This window comes from Panthera tigris, chromosome F3 (genome assembly GCF_018350195.1).
Source record: "Panthera tigris isolate Pti1 chromosome F3, P.tigris_Pti1_mat1.1, whole genome shotgun sequence".
Classification (NCBI taxonomy): domain Eukaryota; kingdom Metazoa; phylum Chordata; class Mammalia; order Carnivora; family Felidae; genus Panthera; species Panthera tigris.
In genome coordinates this window covers 4,863,608-4,881,836 of record NC_056678.1, presented here as the reverse complement: position 1 = coordinate 4,881,836, position 18,229 = coordinate 4,863,608, and the positions used below count along the sequence as shown (strand labels likewise).

At 47.7% G+C, this 18,229-nt stretch overlaps 2 long non-coding RNA genes across 5 annotated transcripts in view; one reads left to right on the top strand and one right to left on the bottom strand.

Annotated features, from left to right (window-relative positions):
- Positions 1–5,218: 5,218 nt before the first annotated feature.
- LOC122235739 overlaps positions 5,219–18,229 on the top strand; it is a 42,345-nt gene continuing 29,334 nt past the window's right edge. The window contains exons 1-2 of one of the 2 annotated variants that reach the window (XR_006213758.1): positions 5,219–5,360; positions 6,441–6,530. This is a non-coding gene — a long non-coding RNA (uncharacterized LOC122235739). Of the gene's footprint in view, positions 5,361–5,842; positions 6,298–6,440; positions 6,531–18,229 lie in introns of those variants that run through there. The other variant, XR_006213759.1, reaches the window with a different exon arrangement.
- LOC122235735 lies at positions 6,564–16,856 on the bottom strand. Of its 3 annotated transcripts, XR_006213753.1 has the most exons (3): positions 15,599–16,852; positions 7,087–7,165; positions 6,564–6,764 (listed from the first exon to the last, which is right to left on the bottom strand). It is a non-coding gene; the product is annotated as an uncharacterized LOC122235735 (long non-coding RNA). The 3 variants fall into 3 exon arrangements; XR_006213752.1 differs by having other exon boundaries at positions 6,564–7,165; positions 15,595–16,856; XR_006213751.1 differs by having other exon boundaries at positions 6,564–7,165; positions 15,599–16,856.

Below are 18,229 nucleotides of genomic sequence, written 5' to 3'. Positions count from 1 at the left end.
GGATGTGGGTTCTGCACACTAGAGCAACCCCTTGGCTGGGGGTTTTCTCCCGGTCCCCTAGGGAGCTCCCGGGATGGGGCCTGCCTTATTCCGCTGTGGGGCTGGCCTCCAAGTTCAGATGCTCGGCCGGGGCCAGGTGCACGTGGGGGCTGAGTCACAGAGCTCCCCCCCACCCCCTCACTGTTCGGCCTCCCTGAGGGTCAGCCGCCGGGTTGGGGTCACACGTGTGAGTGTGGAGAGGCGTGGTCTTGATGTGGTATTTTTGTTGGCACGGTGCCTCTCCGCGGCCCGGTGTCGGAGGCTTGCACAGGGCAGAGATGCTCTCAGTCCGGCCTGGACTGGACACACAACCCCTTGTCACAACCGTGCTGGTGTGAGCTGCAACCGGGTGCACTCAGGTAAGAAAGCAAAACGAGATCAGAGCCTAAGAAAAGGTCTCCGAGAGTACCCCTCCCCGGCAAGGACAGTCTCGTCCCGTCCCGACCCCTGAGGAGCAGCGAGGCACTTGCCAAGATGTTGGTACCACATCCGTGCACACATCCGCGTGCTCCTCCCCCCTCCCGCGAGAGAGGGCAGCCGGCCGCTCAGAGCAAACACACGCGGCCCTGCTCTGACTCCGGGTCTCCTACCCGGCAGTGTGGGCCTGGCACCCCCACCTCCCAGGCTCCCCGCCGTTCTCCCCGAATCACACACCAGACCTTCCTGGGCCCCCCTTGGGCCACTCCAGGCAGAAGCCATAAGTTCTTGAGAAGCTGTAAGCCATAAGCCATAAGGGTTTTCTAGAAATGATGCCTTCAATAGAAGGACAGTGGAGGTGTTGCCTGACCCTGAGCACCGCCCCACCCCTCCCCGAGAGAAGAGAGCATCCAGAACTGGTTCCAACCCCCTCACTCCTAACTTTGGGAAGAAATGGTCCAAATGTATGATCTTACTGTATTTGTCTCTAAAACCATTAAACTCTCAAAATTGTTCCTAGTGTTACTCTTATTCTTTTTCCCTCTTGATCCTGCGTTTTCATCTCAGAACATGAACACTCTGTCCACCATGGCACCCTCTTCCAGATGCCCCTGGACACTGGAAGGCCATAGAAATGGAGCAAGGCAACACCATTTATGGCAATAGGAGATTGGGCCGTCCTTGCACCTGCATGGAGAACAGTGTCTCTGTGGCTGGCGCTTCCACTTGCTCTTCCAGGTGAAGGCTTAGTTTCTAGAAAACTCTTAGATAGAGCACTTGGAGTGTAAATGCTTTGGCCTGTCAGCAGCTGGTGTGTTCCCAGCACCCATGGGAGCCTCTCGTTCTTCTATATCTTCATCTAGAACAGAGTCTGGGATGTAGTGGGTACTCAAGCAATATCAATTGGATGGATGGATGGATGGAAGGAAGGAAAGGGAAGGAAGGATGGATGGAAGGTTGGATGGATGGCTAAATGGGTGGATGGATGGATAAATGGGTGGGTGGATGGTTGGATGAATGGATGGATGGATGGACGGGTGGGCAGATGGATGGATGGATGACTTTTGGGAGAAGAAGGCAGAACAGAAAACACCTGGGCAGAAGTCTGCTGAGATTTCCAACACCCTTAACAAAAGGACCCGAGGTCTGCATTTGCAAATGCCCAGTTGGGATTAAGTCCCCAATTCACGGTGCAGTAGAAGCACCAGGCCCAACACTGGGTCAAACCCATGCCCTTGGTTCAATACGTACATAGCCTTGACCTCCCAACCACTTACCAGCCTTGGCTTCTGGCCTCCTGAAGCCTTTCTCTCCAAGACTGCTCAAGCACTTGGATCCCTGCTGAACATTCATAAAGCAATCACTGAACAAACCCTTATTGGGCACTTGCTCTGTCCCTGCTTTGGCACTGCTGGCTGCTGATGAATTAAACACACTCCGGGCTTCAAGAACTCGGTTGGTTAAGCTGGCAAGATTGGCTGGCAAACGGAAACCCATTACAAACAGACAGTCCCCCTCAATGCAGGGTGAAGGCCCCCACCAACCCCAACACATACCCACTTTCCTCTGTTAGGCCCTTAGCCAGGCCTCACATGCAGAAGAATCTTAGGCCCTGGGGTTGGGAGGGCAAGGAGAGGGGGAGTGAGGGCGAGGGAACGAGTGCAGGTCAGCTGCAGGTCAATGCATCTCTGCTCTGGAAGTTCTCTCTCCATGGAGCCCCCAGGCAGGCCCCCGGCCCTGGGGCCCTCTGCTGGGACAGAGGAGAGCCCCCAGGCTGAGCGTGCCCCGTGCCTTCCCCAACACCCCCCCGCCCCCAACCAGATCTCCCAGCCACTGCTTGGGAGCCTCCCCCTGTGTTTGCCAAGAGTTCAAGAAGGATGTAGAAGGCGGAAGGGCTTAGAGGATGAGGCATAGCTGTCCCCCAGGGCCACCAGGCTTCTCCAGCAGGGGAGGTGACCCGGAGGCCACCCTAAGAAACTGCTTCGGTGCTCAGCGTCTACCTGCACGCTGGGTAAACACTGTGCTGTTGGGTTTTCATTCCCAAATTATCGAGGTGCCCTCCGTCAGCCCATCCTTTGTGCCTCCTTCCCTCCCCGGAGGTCTTGGCTCCAGAGGTGTGCGTATACCTTGCGTGTTCTCAGAAGAAAAACTCAAAGTAAAGGCCACAGAAATCCACGAAGCAGCAGGGCCCCCGAGAGGAAGGCCTTTCGCTCTTTAACTGGACTTTTGAAAAGCTGGTAATAGAAAATAAAAATGGCCTTTAATCTCACTCCAGAGAGAATCGCTGTCATTATTTTATAAACACACAGACACCAACCCTTTCGGAATCCGCTTTCTTCCCCCCTTAACAATCCTACCACGCACATTTACTCCCGGTCAGTTCATGTGCTCCTACAATTGGCTTTTAAAAGCTGCAGAATATTCCATTGGGTAGACAGACCATCATTTCGGTACAATTCCCTGCTGTTAGACCTTAAAATTGTTTCTACTTTTTAGCTATAATAAATTACACTATAACAAACATGTTGAACAGAAATCTCTTCTCCACTCTCTGACAAGTCCCTTAGGATAAACTCCTAGAAGAGAAATAGCTGTACCAAGAGGGATAAAACAGCATAAAGCATTTTATACACTGAGAGCGGCGTGTTTTGAATTGTCCACCCTGAGCAATGCTTGGAAGCTGTGATGGGCGATGGTCCCATCACAGTCACCTCTTCCTCTCTGAAAACTTCCACTTCCCTGATTCTGCTATGTGTTCACTCCACAGGTATGTGCCAAGGTTCCAAAGTGGTTCCAAGTTCTCGGTATACATGTACAGAATGTGTGTGTCTGTCCCCAAACAACAGGCTTGTGGAGGTGTAGGGCAGGCAAAATGTTACCTCTGTCCAACTAGGGTCATGGCTGAGCCTGGGAATTTAATTGACATGAGACGGATAAACGGGGTAAAAGCATATACACTTCAGTATAAGTTTGACATGACACTGAGCTTTCGTACAGAAATGAAAACCCAAAGGAGTGGCAAAATCAAAATGCTTTTTTGTTTTAAATAGTTTATTTATTGAGAGAGAGAGAGAGAGAGAGACAGAGAGAGACAGAGAGAAACAGACAGAATCCCAAGCAGACTCCGCACTGTCAGTGCAGAGCCCGGACTCACGGACCACGAGATCATGACCTGAGCCAAAATCAAGAGTCAGACGCTCAACCGTCTGAGCCACGCAGGCGCCCCTCGAAATGCTTTTCTGCTAGATTGAACCAAGAGAGGCAGTTGTGGAAACAAATACATGGAGAGACTGAGGAAGAGGAGTTATTTTTCTCAGATCTGCTTGCTGGTTCCTCTCAGCCTCCACTCCCCCTGCCCTCACTTGATGATGAGAGTTCTTTTCTCTGGGTTCTGGAAGGGCATCTTTCACATGGGAGACTCACCTCCTGTTTTCAGGAAGAAAAGGAGAGATGAGAGCACGCTTCTTGCATTTGCTGTTTTTCAAGCACAGAATTTTCAAGCTCAAAATAGTCCTTACAGTCTGGTGGCATGTTGGGGGCGGGGCAGCTCTTCCCAGGGCAGAAAGAAGCCCTTCCTGCGGCCCCTGGTGTCTAAGCACGGGGCCGGCACAAAATAAGTGTTACGATACAGAGGGTTTGGGTAATCACTCTCAGAAAGGGAGTTTTAGGTACATAAAAAATATGCTTGTTCTGGGAAAGCTTCCCTGAGGATTCTGACATGCGTCTCAACTCCCGGCCAAGGAGTCGGGAAGCCTGGGTGCTGATTGGAGAACTGCATCTGGCCCTTGACTTTGAGGGAGATGCCGAGGGTAGGAGCCGCATCTGTCTGCCCAGGGCCCCTGGGCTTGTGCGGAGGTTGAACAAACCCACCGTGCGAAGGATGTCAGATTCTGCAAAGTGCTCAGCGGATAGGAGGTAGCAGACCGACACATGTTGGTCCCTCCACAGACCACATGCTGCCGGACGCCGTGGGCCACTTCTCTCATTCAGCGCTTGTCCGTTCATTGCAAACGTCCGTGGCCCCCATCTGTCAGAGGTAGACAGGGCTGTATGGTCCCCTCTCCCTAAACCTCACTCCCAGGGGTATGGTTAACGAAGACACCGCAGGTGGGTCGCTGCCACATGTCTGTGGTTGTGAGTCAAGGAGCCCACAGTGGCACCGCCGACCTTGCCCTTGGGCACCCTGAGGACACCCTAGCAGGAAAGGCTCACGCAGGCCAGTCCTGGTGGCCGGGGTGGCCAGTCCTTCATCCGGCGGAGGGCACATGCGATTGCGTGCAGTGCTAGACCCAGAGCCTCGCTCGGGAGGGGACATGCTGGGTCCCACACCCTCACCCAAGCGAGGAGGGTGGAGCGCGTAGTTTTCGGGGCCGCCACGGATCTTCAGTGCCTCCTAGTTTACCAAAAAATATATAGTTTCTAAGACGTTAATTCACGAGCCTCCTGGTTCGATTTTGGTAATGAGATTGAACGCGCTTATGGAAGGGACGCCTGGAGGGTGATTCCCGGTCAGAGTCCTTCACAGGCTAACTGAGCAGGCCCCGCCGCAGGCTCCAGACGGTCACCCCGAAGCCACCACCTACCGACTCGTGACGCGAACGTTAGCGTGCACACACACACACACACACACGCACGCGCACACACGCAAGCGCACGCATGCCCCCCGGGCGCACGCGCACACGCACAGACACGCACGCGCACACCACCGCCGTGCTGACTGAGCCGACAGGACGTCTGTCCTTCCACCTAACGCCGCAGGCCTCGCTCTGCAGCTGCCGCGGGGCAGCGTCCCCGGACCACGCGGCACATGCTGTCCGGGGCGTAAGGCGGAGCAGCTGGGGGTCGCCGTCCCTTCCACCCCGCGGCCACCACGTCCCCCTCCCCCTCGCACCAGGGCTGAGCAGGTAATAGCCTCTGCCTGATACGGTTCCTCTGAGCAGTAGAGACCTAGCTCTAGCCCACGCCGGGTGCGCGCACAGGCCCGTGGGGACCGGCAGGGACCCCCGGGAGCGCACATCCCTCGTGGGGGCGGCTGCACGGCCCTGTCCCCTCCCGGCCGCCGGTGGGCGGCGCCGGGCGTCCCGGCGTCCACCCCGGGCACGAGGCGGCGCAGAGCCGGGCTAACGGGCCGGGACGTACACCCCGAGAGGTGTTGGCTCAGTGCTCCCGGGGGCTGCTCACAGCCGGGGTCCACCCTCCCCCAGGGGCGCCCCCCTCACGCGGCACCCCTTCCTCTGCGCACAAGTGTCTGGGGAGCCGGGGATGGAGGCTATTTCTTCACCAAGGCCCCCTTCTCCCAACCCACCAGCAGCGCGTGACTTCGGGTAGGAACACCTGGGCAAGCCGCCCTCTCCCGTCTGCGCGCGGCTGTGTTCCTCTACCAGGACAACTGACGGAGAACCTTCCAGCTCGGGGTCCCCGGGGGTTGGGAAGCCCCTCCCTGTCCCACCACCCAGGCAAGTCCTAAGTCACTCAGGCACAAACCAGACAAGGGACTTGCTCTAGGAGCTGCAGCTTCCTGAGCCGGCTCAGGCTGCACCCCCAGACACACACACACACACACACACACACACACACACACACACACACACACACGGCTCGTTATTTAAGCCTGGTCAGCCCCCTCCATATCCCGCGTGACCCAGTTGATGTGTCGGGGACCCGCATCCTCTTTCCATATGTGCGCACATCCTATTGCCTCTGTTTCTCTGGAGGGCCCTGCCTGACACGGCCTACCCCTCGCTGTGACCGCGGGTCTCCTCTTCCTCTAATAAGAGCCCCCTTGGGGAGCACGCAGCAAGAAAAAAAGAAAATCCCTCATTAGGACCGTCCCCAAGAGCGGTGAGTGCATGGAACCTAATTAGCGCACCTGAATTATTCCTTCCTGGTTGCAAAGGAAGGAATCTCTAAGGTCCTTATTAAAACCTACGAAACATCTAAAGAATGGTAAATCGAGAATTCTTGGGTCTGTTTTGCATTGACAGGAGCGTAAGTAGGTCCTGAGGGCATCTGAACCCCAAGCAGGTCAGCTCAGCACGACTTCAGCCAACGTATCCCCTCCAAGGGAAGACGCAGTGAGTACAAACTCCTGTTTATAGACCGCTGCATACTATACTAAGTGCTTTCATATTTATTACTGCCTTTGATCTTCAGCACCACCTCCACTGAGGTAAGGATTAGCTCACACCTTTGGACAAGGACGAGTCAGAAAGTGAGGGGAAAGGCGTTTGAAAAACACAGGAAGGCCTTGGCTGTTCACGCGTGCGTTCACCGTGCAGATATTTACTGCTCGCCACAATGTGTCAGCTCTGCTAGAGGTTGGGGAGACAGCAGTGAATGGGGCAGACGTGGTCCAAACCCGTGCAAACATTTCTTCAGTGCTTGCCCTGGCAAGGCACCATTGCCAAAGTCCAAGGGCGTGTCGAGCCCAGTTTAATGGAAGGCTCTCCGATTGTGAAAGGCACCCTCCTGTGAGCTCCCTTGCCACCTCAAACTCACACCCTTCCGCCTCTTTTCTCATGTCTCTCCCCTCTCGCCTGAGAGCTCCCCGAGGGAAGGATCATTCTCCACCCAGCCAGCAAGGCACCTGGCCCTCAGTTCTTAGGACAGATTTGTCCAGCGCTGACCTACCATGAGCCAAACACGATGTCAGAGGCTGCGGGTACAAAGAGAGACGAAACCTAGGTCGCGTTCTCCAGAGACGTAGAGTCTGGTGGGGAGACAGATAAATAAGTGGCAGTTATTTCGATGTGATTAGTTTTCAGAGGAATGATAGATGATCCAACAGCACGGGGAAGAAAATGCTTGGCAAGGTCAGGAAGAATGAGCAGAAAGGAGCACGTCAACAACTTACTATCAAATGGTTCAGGATTTAAAAAAAAAAAAGTTTTTCTGGCTCGTACTTGCAACTTTTCTGGGATTTTTCAGTTTTTTGGGTTTTTTTAATCTCAGTAGAAATAACACTTAAGAAAGAATGCAGGTTTGCTCGGCCTGCGGTAACAGAACACCACAGCCTGGGGGGCGGAAACCACAGAGATGGATTTTCTCTCAGTGCAGGGGGGGGGGGGGGGTGGTGCTGGAGGTCTAATCAGGGTCCTGCTGGGCTGGTTTCCTTGGGGACCTCTTTCCTTGGCCTGCAGATGGCCAAACTGTATGTCCAAACTTCCTCTTCTTCTTTTTTTTAAATTTTTTTTTTCAACGTTTTTCATTTATTTTTGGGACAGAGAGAGACAGAGCATGAACGGGGGAGGGGCAGAGAGAGAGGGAGACACAGAATCGGAAGCAGGCTCCAGGCTCCGAGCCATCAGCCCAGAGCCTGACGCGGGGCTCGAACTCACGGACCGCGAGATCGTGACCTGGCTGAAGTCGGACGCTTAACCGACTGCGCCACCCAGGCACCCCGAAACTTCCTCTTCTTCTAAGGACACTAGTCAGATTGAATTAGGGCCCACCCTACTAACCTCATTCAGCTTAATTGCCTCTATAAATGCCCTCTGTCCACATACAGTTACATTCTGAGCTATTAGGGTTTTTAGGAGTTCACACATTAACTTGCAGGGAGACAGAATTCAGTCTGTTACAGTTAATTTCTTCACTTTCCCACATCCTCTCTTTCGAGAGTTACATATGTGCTATTTTCTGGGAAATGCCACTGGAGAGTCTCTCGAAGGTCTGTCTTGTCTTCAGCACCCAGGAGACGGGTACTCGGTAACTGAAAAAGCCCCCTTTATCACATATTACTGTTTTGTATGCTCGCTGTGTCCTCACTGCTGGACAGTAAGTCCTGAGAGGATACAACAGTGTCTGGTTCCCCCAGGATCTAGCACAACACCTTGCTTAAGATAGATATCCAATATATTTACAGTGTGTGAATGAGTTCATTAGTCACATGACAAGGACTCTGAGGTCTTTAAGAAAACTGAGAAAGCAGAGAGCTAGAAAATACTTAATCTTTTGTATTAATTAGAAATGCATACGCTACACATAGGACGTAGAAACCCAGAGTGAAGTCCCAGAGTACAGTTTCGTGTGTACTTGAGATGTACCGAGTCAGTGTTCCCTGAAACCTCATAAGAATTCAGAAATAGTCCGGTATTCAGGGTATGAAAAAGCTACCTTGGATCCCAGGGTGGTGTTGCTTACTAGGGCACAATTTTCTTTCTAATTCTTGTTTTTCCTTCACACTCACGATCGTAAGTGGATGTGCGTCTGCATGAACATCAGCCTTGATATCTGGTTTCTGGAGTAGATTCTTAAAAGAGAGGAAACCTACCTGCTTTCCGAGCATCTTCCAAACCTTAGCACGTTGCTCTGCACAGGTGCATGAGGATCCTGAAATCGCTCAGAAATTAAAGTATTCTGTGGGTGATGCTTATTACTTTTATGGGTTTTGCTTAATAATTACCCAGTCAGACTTCCTCCCTCTCTGTTATGCTAGAAGCACTGGTTTCTCATTTCTAAGAAGTAAAATGCCCACAGGAGAAAGAGAACAATCAGAGTGTTTGATCCTTTTTTTTTTTTTAAAGAATAAAAGAAAGAAAAAGGAATTCCAATTCACTCAGAGTGGGTCATGCTTCTTCACTTAGCTACAGGGAAATCCCAACTCATGCAAAAATAATTCTGTCTTCACTATTCCATAATCCAAGGGTGTCTACAGTAATTTCGCCACTCCTCTTATGAAAGGAGATCAGTGTATGTGTCTTGATAATACATTCTTCTCGGTCTTACCATAGTGTCGCGTTAGTAACTGCATTCGATTGTGGCATGACCCGGCTCAGGCCCCTGCTGTGCTCTTACAGACCATTATTAATGTGGACCCCTTCCAGGGCTGTAATTTGGGATTCAATTTGCCATAAAATTGTCCTAAGTGTCACCTTAGTAATCGGAGATCATGTGACCCATGAAACACATTGAACGGAGAGATGGCATCTCTTAGAAATTAATGTTAAATTGTCCCCAGTCGTAAAAAGGCACTAGCCATTACATCCCAAGTAAATTTCGCTGTGCTTTAGAGATAGCGGGGGGTTAAGAGGAAGGAGGATGCTCTACCCACACTCCTGAACTGGGCCTCCGAGGCCTCAGAGTGGACCTGCCTCAGCAAATATCCCAAGGCTTAGCACACAGGTCGATCCAGTAACCCCTCTGGTTGATTTTGATGATTTTGATGGTACTTTTGATGGTATTTGCACACATTTCTCCTCTTTTTAACCAAAAGTCCTTATGTGGTCTAGCAAAGGAGTTTTAATCTAATTCCAGATAGAAAAGGCAGTTTAGATGTTAAGTCTGGCCAAACAGAAGGCAGTTGGGCTAATCACTAGGGAATTGCAAGTCAAACCACAATGAGATACCACTTCTCACCCATTGGGACAGTTACTATTAACAAGCAAAACAAAATCAAGCAGAAAATAGCAAGTTCGTCAAGGATGTGGCACCTGCCATGGAAAACAGTATGGCAGCTCCTCAAAACCTTAAATGTAGGATTACCGTGTGATCCAGTAATTCTACTCCTGGGTGTGTGTGCGCAAAAGAATTGGAGGCAGAAACCTGACCGGATATTTGAACGCCAGTGTTCATAACAACATTATTCACAAGAGCCCAAACATGGCAACAGCCCAAATCTCCAGTGATGGGTGAATGGATAAACAAAATGCAGCATATGTGGTACACACACTGGAATATTATTCAGCCTTAAAAAGGAATGAAATGCTGACACTTGCTACAGCGTGGAGGAAACCTAAGGACATTACAAGTTAAATACGCCATACACAGGGGTGCTGGGTGGCTCAGTCGGTTAAGCTTCTGACTCTTGATTTCGGAGCAGGCCATGGGATCAAGCCCTGTATCGGGCTCTACGCCGAGCGTGGAGCGTGCTTGGGATTCTGTCTCGCCCTGCCTCTCTGCCCCTCCCCTGCTTGCACACACTGTCTCTCTCTCAAAATAAATAAATAAGCATTTAAAAAAATAAAAATAAATAAGCCACGCACAAAAGAACAAATCCTGGATGATTCTGCTCATATGAAGTACCTAGAGTAATCAGATTCATGGGCACAGAGTAAAACGGTGGTTTCCGGGGCCTGAAAGGAGACAGGAATGGAGGGTTGTTGTTTAATGGGCAGAGAGTTTCAGATTTATCAATACGATGCAAGAGTCCTGGAGATGGGTCGCACAGCAACGTTGAATGTATGCAGTGCCATGGAACTGCGCATTTAAAAATGGTTAAAAGGGGGGCACCTGGGTGGCTCGTTGGTTGAGCGGCCGACTTCGGCTCAGGTCACGATCTCGCGGTCCGTGAGTTCGAGCCCCGCATCAGGCTCTGTGCTGACAGCTCAGAGCCTGGAGACTACTTCAGATTCTGTGTCTCCCTCTCTCTGCCCCTCCCCCGTTCATGCTCTGTCACTCTCTGTCTCAAAAATAAATAAATGTTAAAAAAAAAAAAATGGTTAAAAGGCTATGGGGCGCCTGAGTGGCTCAGTCAGTTGAGCATCCGACTTCGGCTCAGGTCAGGATCTCATGGTTTGTGAGTTCAAGCCCCGCATCAGGCTCTGTGCTGACAGCTCAGAGCCTGGAGCCTGCTTCGGATTCTGTGTCTCCTTCTCTCTGCCCCTCCCCCACTTGTGCGCTCGCGCTCTCTCTCTCTCTTTCTCTCTCTGTCTCTCAAAAATAAATAAATGTAAAAAATATTTTTTTGTAAATTTAAAAAATGGTTAAAATGCTTAACTGTATGTTTTATCACAATTTCTTTTTTGGACATAACCCAAAATGTGTGCAATCTGGGAATGTGCTAGAAAAATCTAGGCATCGGGGCGGCTCTCTTGTAACTGCTGTAGGTAAGACAGGTCAAGCCCCGGACACCCCGGGATATGTAGGCAGAGCCATGGAGACGGAGAAAAGGGAGGTGTCTGCCTCTGTCCCTGCAGGTGGGCGCAGCTCACTGTCAGCCCCCCGGCTCTGCCTGCAGGGGCGGCCAGCACCACACCTTTGACTAGCACGCCTGCTCTTCCGGAATTTTCAGACAAATCCACTACTTTGCAGCCTTATTTTACAGCGTGTATTTTTTGTTCCTTCTTTCCTGGTGACTCTCTTGATTCTGAATTTGGGCGGGCAGAGTGAGGTGGCCTGAACAGGGGCCCTTCAATACATTGCATATACCCTTCTATACCCTCACATATGTCTTCCCCCATCTCTCACCCCCAGTTACAAGGCACATGCTCCAACATTCCTTTATGTTCTGTAGCAGAGATCAGAGTCCATATAAACTGACGGTAATAGGACGTACGGGCCGCTGCACACAAGGCACTCTTTGATGATTCTACTATAAAAAAAATTCCCGTGATTTATCTGGTCACCTGGAGGGACCGGACACAGTATGATCATGATGCTCTTAATAAACGCGAGAGTACTTTTAGAAGCAAAATCTTCCTGACATAAGATTAATATTCTTTATCACATTATTGAAGGCATGCTATATTTGGGCATTATCTGTCTCCATTATGCCTACCTCAAAACAGGCTATGAGAAACCAAAAAGATGAATGGCACTTTTGACAGCTTCTTGGGACTATGGGGCAAAAATTAGAGTCCAGGGCTCGGTAACAAGGGCCTGATAATCCCTTCTACTTAGGTTTTAGACAACAAAGGGTTATACCCTAGGAGGGAGGCTGAATTGGGGTAGACTGAAACAGCTTCACATCATCTCAGTTCTTGAAATTGCACTAAGGTAATCCAAGATTGCTAGTTTGCCTAGCCAAAGTAACATTTTCCCACATATTATTTCTGTAACTTTATATACAATGAGGATATGTAGTGTTATATACTTAAGTAAAAAGAAGACAATCAGGCACACAAAGATAAAAACAACACAAAGAAAAACCAAAAGAAACTACAGATACTTCAAACAGTTACATAGAGGCCCAGATAATGGCATGATACAGATTTTCAAATAGGTAAGCTTAATATATTCAATAAGAAGAAAGACAAAATTGAGAATTTGTTGTAGAACCTGGCTATTAGAAAAACAAACCTTTAAAAAAACAAAGTACGTGAAATTTAGAACTATTAAAAAATAAACCTTTATGAGTAAAAAACAAAATAGTTGAAATTTAGAACTAAGTGGTTAGGTCTAACGGCAAATTAGACTCGGCTGAAAACAGAATTAATAAACTGGATGAAAATTCAGAAGAAAATATCCAGTATGAAGTGAGAGTCAAAAAAAAAGGACAATAGAAGAGAGGGTGAGAGACAAGGGGGCACAGAGAAAGGTCTAACACATATGGAATTGGAGTCTCTGAAGAGGCAATGAATGGGTCAGAAGCAATATTCAAATAGATATTTGCTGAGAATTTTCCATAACAGTGAATGACCTCAAGCCACCACTGGTTCAAGGAGAGCTACAAAGTCCAATCAGGATAAATGGGAGGAAATCCCAAATTGGACACATCAGAGTAAACCTGCGGAAGGAGGAGAAGAAAACAAGCTACATGGAGAAGTAAAGCCAATTATCGTCATAGGAGCAGTAATAGAACAATATGTGACTTCTCCACAGAAACTGTAGCAGTCGAAGGCAATAGAAAGAAATCCTCAAAGTGCTGAAAGACCGCGTCTGCCCATCTAGAATTCCAGTGAAAATATACTTCAAATTTGAAGGGGGAACTGAAGCCATTTTCAGACAAATGACACCTGAGAGAATTCAGCAACAGATCCTCCATTAAGAAAAGACCAAGTGGCATTCTTTAGGCAGAAGGAAAGTGACCTCAGACAGAAGTTCAGAAATGCAGAGAGAAACAAGCAACAAAAAGGTAAATGTGTCGGCAAATCTAAATGAACATCGATTCTGTAAAACAATCTCATGGGATTTAAACTGTGTATGATATGATACAAATACACAGCAAAGCTAGCATGCAAATCAGGAGAGACAGAATGAAGTTAAGAAATGCTAAGAGGGGTGCCTGGGTGGCCGATTCTTGGTTAAGTGTCTGACTTCGGCTAAGGTCATGATCTCAGGGTTTGAGTTTGAGCCCTGCTTTGGGGCTCCATGCTGACAGGGAGGAGCCTGCTTGGGATTCTCTCTCTCTCTCTCTCTCTCTCTCTCTCTCTCTCTCTCTCTCTCTCTCTGTCTCTTCCCCTCCCTCTCCCCCTCCCTCTCTCCCTCTCCCCATCTCTTCCTCTCTCCCTCTCTCCCTCCTTGCCCCACCCCCCACTCATGTGCATGCTCGTTCTCTCTCTCTCTCAATCAAAATAAATTATAAAAAATACTAAGAGTTTTGCATTGTCTAGGAGGAGTGTGAAAGTACATGAAATGTTAGATTTTGATGTCAAAGATGCATGTTGAAATTTTGCAGTCACCACTAAAAACAGTACGAGAGTGTCATCTCCAGCTGATAGAATAAAAAATGTAAAAAGACTAAGAGAAGACATGAAAGGATTATAGATCAGTTGATATAAATAGTAAGCAATAACAAAAAAGGTAAATTTAAACCCAAATAAATGAGTAATCATAATATTAAATAAACTGCTTCAATTAAAAAAACAAAGTTTGTAAGCCTAGATATTTTAATGTCTATTTATTTTTGAGACAGAGAGAGACACAGCATGAGCAGGGAAGGGGCAGAGAGAGAGAGGGAGACACAGAATGTGAAGCAGGCTCCAGGCTCTGAGCTGTCAGCACTAGAGCCCGACGCGGGGCTGGAACTCACGAACTGTGAGATCATGACCTGAGCCGAAGTCAGACGCTTAACCAGCCTAGATATTTTAAAAACAATAAACAATGCATGCTAAAAGAGACCTATCTAAATGATAAAAATACAAAAAGTTTGAGATTAAAAAGCTGGAAAAAGTTGACCTTCATTAGGTAAAGTTATCAAAGTGGTTGTATAAATTTTACTCCCTTGTATGGGTGTTTTAGTCCCTTCACATCCTGCCAACACTTGTACTATCAGATTTTTTTTAATGTTTATTTATATTTGAGAGAGAGAGACAGAGCATGAGCAAGGGAGGGACAGAGTGAGAGGGAGACACAGAATCTGAAGCAGGCTCCAGGCTCTGAGCTGCCAGCACAGAGCCTGATGCCGGCATGAACCCACGAACTGTGAGATCTTGACCTGAGCCGAAATCAAGACTTGGACACTCAACTGACTGAGCCACCCGGGCATCCCTGTACTGTCAGATTTCTAGAAACCTATCCAGTCTGACAAGTGTGTTGTGGTTTAAATTTCCATGTCTAGGGGCTCCTGGGTAGCTCAGTCGGTTCAGTGTCCGACTCTTGATCTCAGCGCAGGTCATGATCTCCTGGTTCGTGAGATCAGGCCCCACATTGGGCTCTGTGCTGGGTGTGGAGCCTGCTTGGGATTCTCTCTCTCTCTCTCTCTCTCTCTCCCTCCCTCCCTCCCTCCCTCCCTCCCCCTCCCTCCCTCTCCCTCCCTCTCCCTCCCTCTCCCTCTCTGCCCCTCCTCCTCTCTCGTTCTCTCTCAAAATAAATAGATTTTAAAAACCATTAAATTTACATGTCTAATTAGTAATATAGTTCAGCACAAGATGATGTGCTTTCACTGGCCATTTAGATTTCCTTCTTGTCTCTTTTTGTGTAGGTTTTCTGCCATTTGAGTTACTTGCCTTTCTTCATTAATATGTATAAATGAGTTTGTTAAACCTTCTGGTCACTAGTCTTTTGTAATTTTGTGGCTATTTACATGTTTGAAGTGCACTTTTTCACAAGTTCTTCTGTAAGAGATGTATATACTGGTCACTGATTCAAAGTACAGAAAACAGTCATAGCACAGGGCCAAGCTCCTGGGCTTGTGTCTAAGTCGGTGATTTAACTGAAAGCCCGTTGGATTGTATTGCTGTTCTGTCCGCTCAGTTACTTCTGGATGATGGGGTACCTAAGACTGTTGTGTTCCTTGGATTTGAGCACACGGGCACATTACCACGTTTGGTTTGCTGTAAAATGAGTTAGGATTAACTCTAAGAAGTTAGAAGCAATGTCGTGGAGGATACTAAGCAAGTAAATAAGGCATTCTGCAAATACACGGTCAGTGGTTCTGGAAGGAAAACTAATCATACAAATACGTAAATACATATAAACATAAGTTATAGAATGTATTTGTATATGTACGTGTACACGCACACTGCAATATATACATACGTACGTAGCCAGTAAGGGCAGATCATTTTCCCTTTCATGATGAAATGTATCCAGTATAACCAACTTCAGTCTGTCTCCAGATGACTGGCCGGTCTGTCTAGGAAATGGTGGTTTTTGGGGTCTCTGGACATCCCGCAGTGGCAGCAGCCAGGTCACCCTTAATAAGAGGCATTCTGTCTTATTCAGTCCATAAATGGTCTCCATTCCTGTCTACACAGTCACTCTATACATAAGTTTATTGATCGCACGCCAGGGTGGCTGGGAAGAGACGCTGAGATGCCGAATAGGTCATTTTGTCCACCCGCGTACCGAGAACCACCTTTGTGGTAGATGTGTTTTATAGAGCTATCGAGCATAAGAGAGATACCTTCGTGTTCCCAGATTTAAGAGGTATATCCACGTCTCTTCCCTGTAACTCCTTGTTACCAATCTTCTTATTTAATATTTCTTACGAAGCACCTGATTACACGGCCTGGCCACTAGCCACTTCCATGCATGAATGACTACAGCTCTGGACCCCAAGCTGTGTTTTCAGCCAGATAAGATGGAAAACTGGATGCAGTTCTTGAAGTTCTGCCCATTGGGAGGATTTCCTTTCATTGTCTTTCGGGAACACTCTAAATGCTGTCATACTGCACCAGTCTACCTCTGGCTAAGGCCAGCCCATCATGAAGAACAGTCTATACACCAGGCGCGTTTTTTCCTTCCTCTGCCCACTGATCATAAAGAATCCCTGTGAGGCCAAAAGTGTGACTTAATGGAGGCAGTAGTGCATCAAGAGTCTGTGTCATGAAAACCTGAGCCACCTGCTCATGGAACTTCCTTGTGCTTTCATGACTTACTTGTTCCTGATGCCTGTTGTGGACCACTTCTGCTTGGTGATGGATTGAATCTTCGTGTACCACATCTGATGTCTTGATGAATTAGATAGTGCCCAGTGCATGTTGGGCAAGCCAGGTGCCGATTATCAAAAGAAAAATTCTCTGAAGAGGAAGCATCTTTGCTCCTAAACTCGAGAGAGCTTCACTGCGATCTTCCTCTTGGTGAATGGCGGAGGGTCTGTGCAGTATCTCTGTTTTCCATAAAGACTTCAAATACCCAGGTGAAGAGAATCCCCAAAATTCTCTACACTGTTATAACTTAGAAACTTCGCTTTTGTTGTGAGGTCCTAAATTTGGGGGAGGGCTTATCTCCTGTTTCTGGCACGTATGGACTTACTAAGTCAGTGACAGTACTTTGCATTTACTGTTCACCAACTTAACTTGGCGTGACATCATCATCATGGACCATTGTGATGCTCCAAGGGATGTCAGAATAATCAAGATCAGCAAAGGCTAGATTTTGGCAGGAGAATGGCACAGCCCAGAAGCAAAATGGTGAAGGCCTTTCAACACTAGCACCTCTCACCATTCTCCCTGGGTCTGAAGAGCACAGCCACCACAGAGTTTTTCTAAGGCTGTTGATACTTCTGTCACAACTGCATCTTTCAGTGATTAATAAAGGGGGTGTTCTCTCAAGGGTATTCTGGAGATTGGGTGGTCATGGGAATGTGGTAGCACATGATAAATCATTCCAATATTTTTATCTCCTTAACTCTTTGGATTCTTTCTGCATTATACCAGGGAGGTTCTGACGTCCCAACCTCATTGAATGAGGCAGTTGAACCTAGGTTTCAGTCAACCGAGCAGGCAGATTGTTAGAGTCACTCTCAGCTCTCAGGTTAAAACATTAAATCCATGATCTCTGCTTTGTACACCCATATCGATAACTGCAGCCTAATCCAGGATTATGTTTTGTTTTCCTTGTCCTAATATCTTTAGACTCAATTCCTACACTTATTCCTCAGGATATATAAGCTATCTCTTCCTGAGGCCCTCCCCATATGGTGTTTTGAGAGCTGATTCTAGTTATGGGTCTGGAGATAATGAAGGGTACTTAGGTTTTTTTCTCGATGAAAGAAAAAATCATTGTTTCTTCCCCTTGGATTCTTAAATCTTTTCTTTTCCTTGCCTTGCTACACTGATTAGGACCTCCCATACAATGCTGCGAAAAGTCTTGATACCAAAAGCAAACTTTCTATTTTTTAACTGAAATATATTTGACATATAACATGTGTAAGTTTAAGGTATCAGGGTGTTGATTTGATACATTTATATATTGTATATATTATATATTTATATATTGTAACATTGCCATTGTAGCATTTAGCTCCTTTATCACATCACATAATTATCACTTCTTTTCTGTGATAGGAATTATTAAGATCTAGTCTCTTAGCAAGTTTGATGATGATAATTTCTGCATTCATTATACTGTGTATTATTACATCTTCGGGACTTATTTTCTATCAAAAAAGGCACACTGTAAACATCCACCATTAACTATGATGTTTGTTACATGTAGGCATTTATAGGTATCCTTCACCCTTTAAAAACTTTCCATCTGGGGCAACTGGCTGGCTCAGTCAGAAGAGTGTGCAACTCTTGATCTCAGGGTCATGGGTTTGAGCCCCACGTTGGATGTAGAGATTACTTAAACAAATTTAAAAACTTTAACAAAACAGCTTCCTCCAGTTCTTAGTTTGCCGTGTTTTTTTTTTTTTTATCATGAAAAGGTGTTGAATTTTATCAAATGC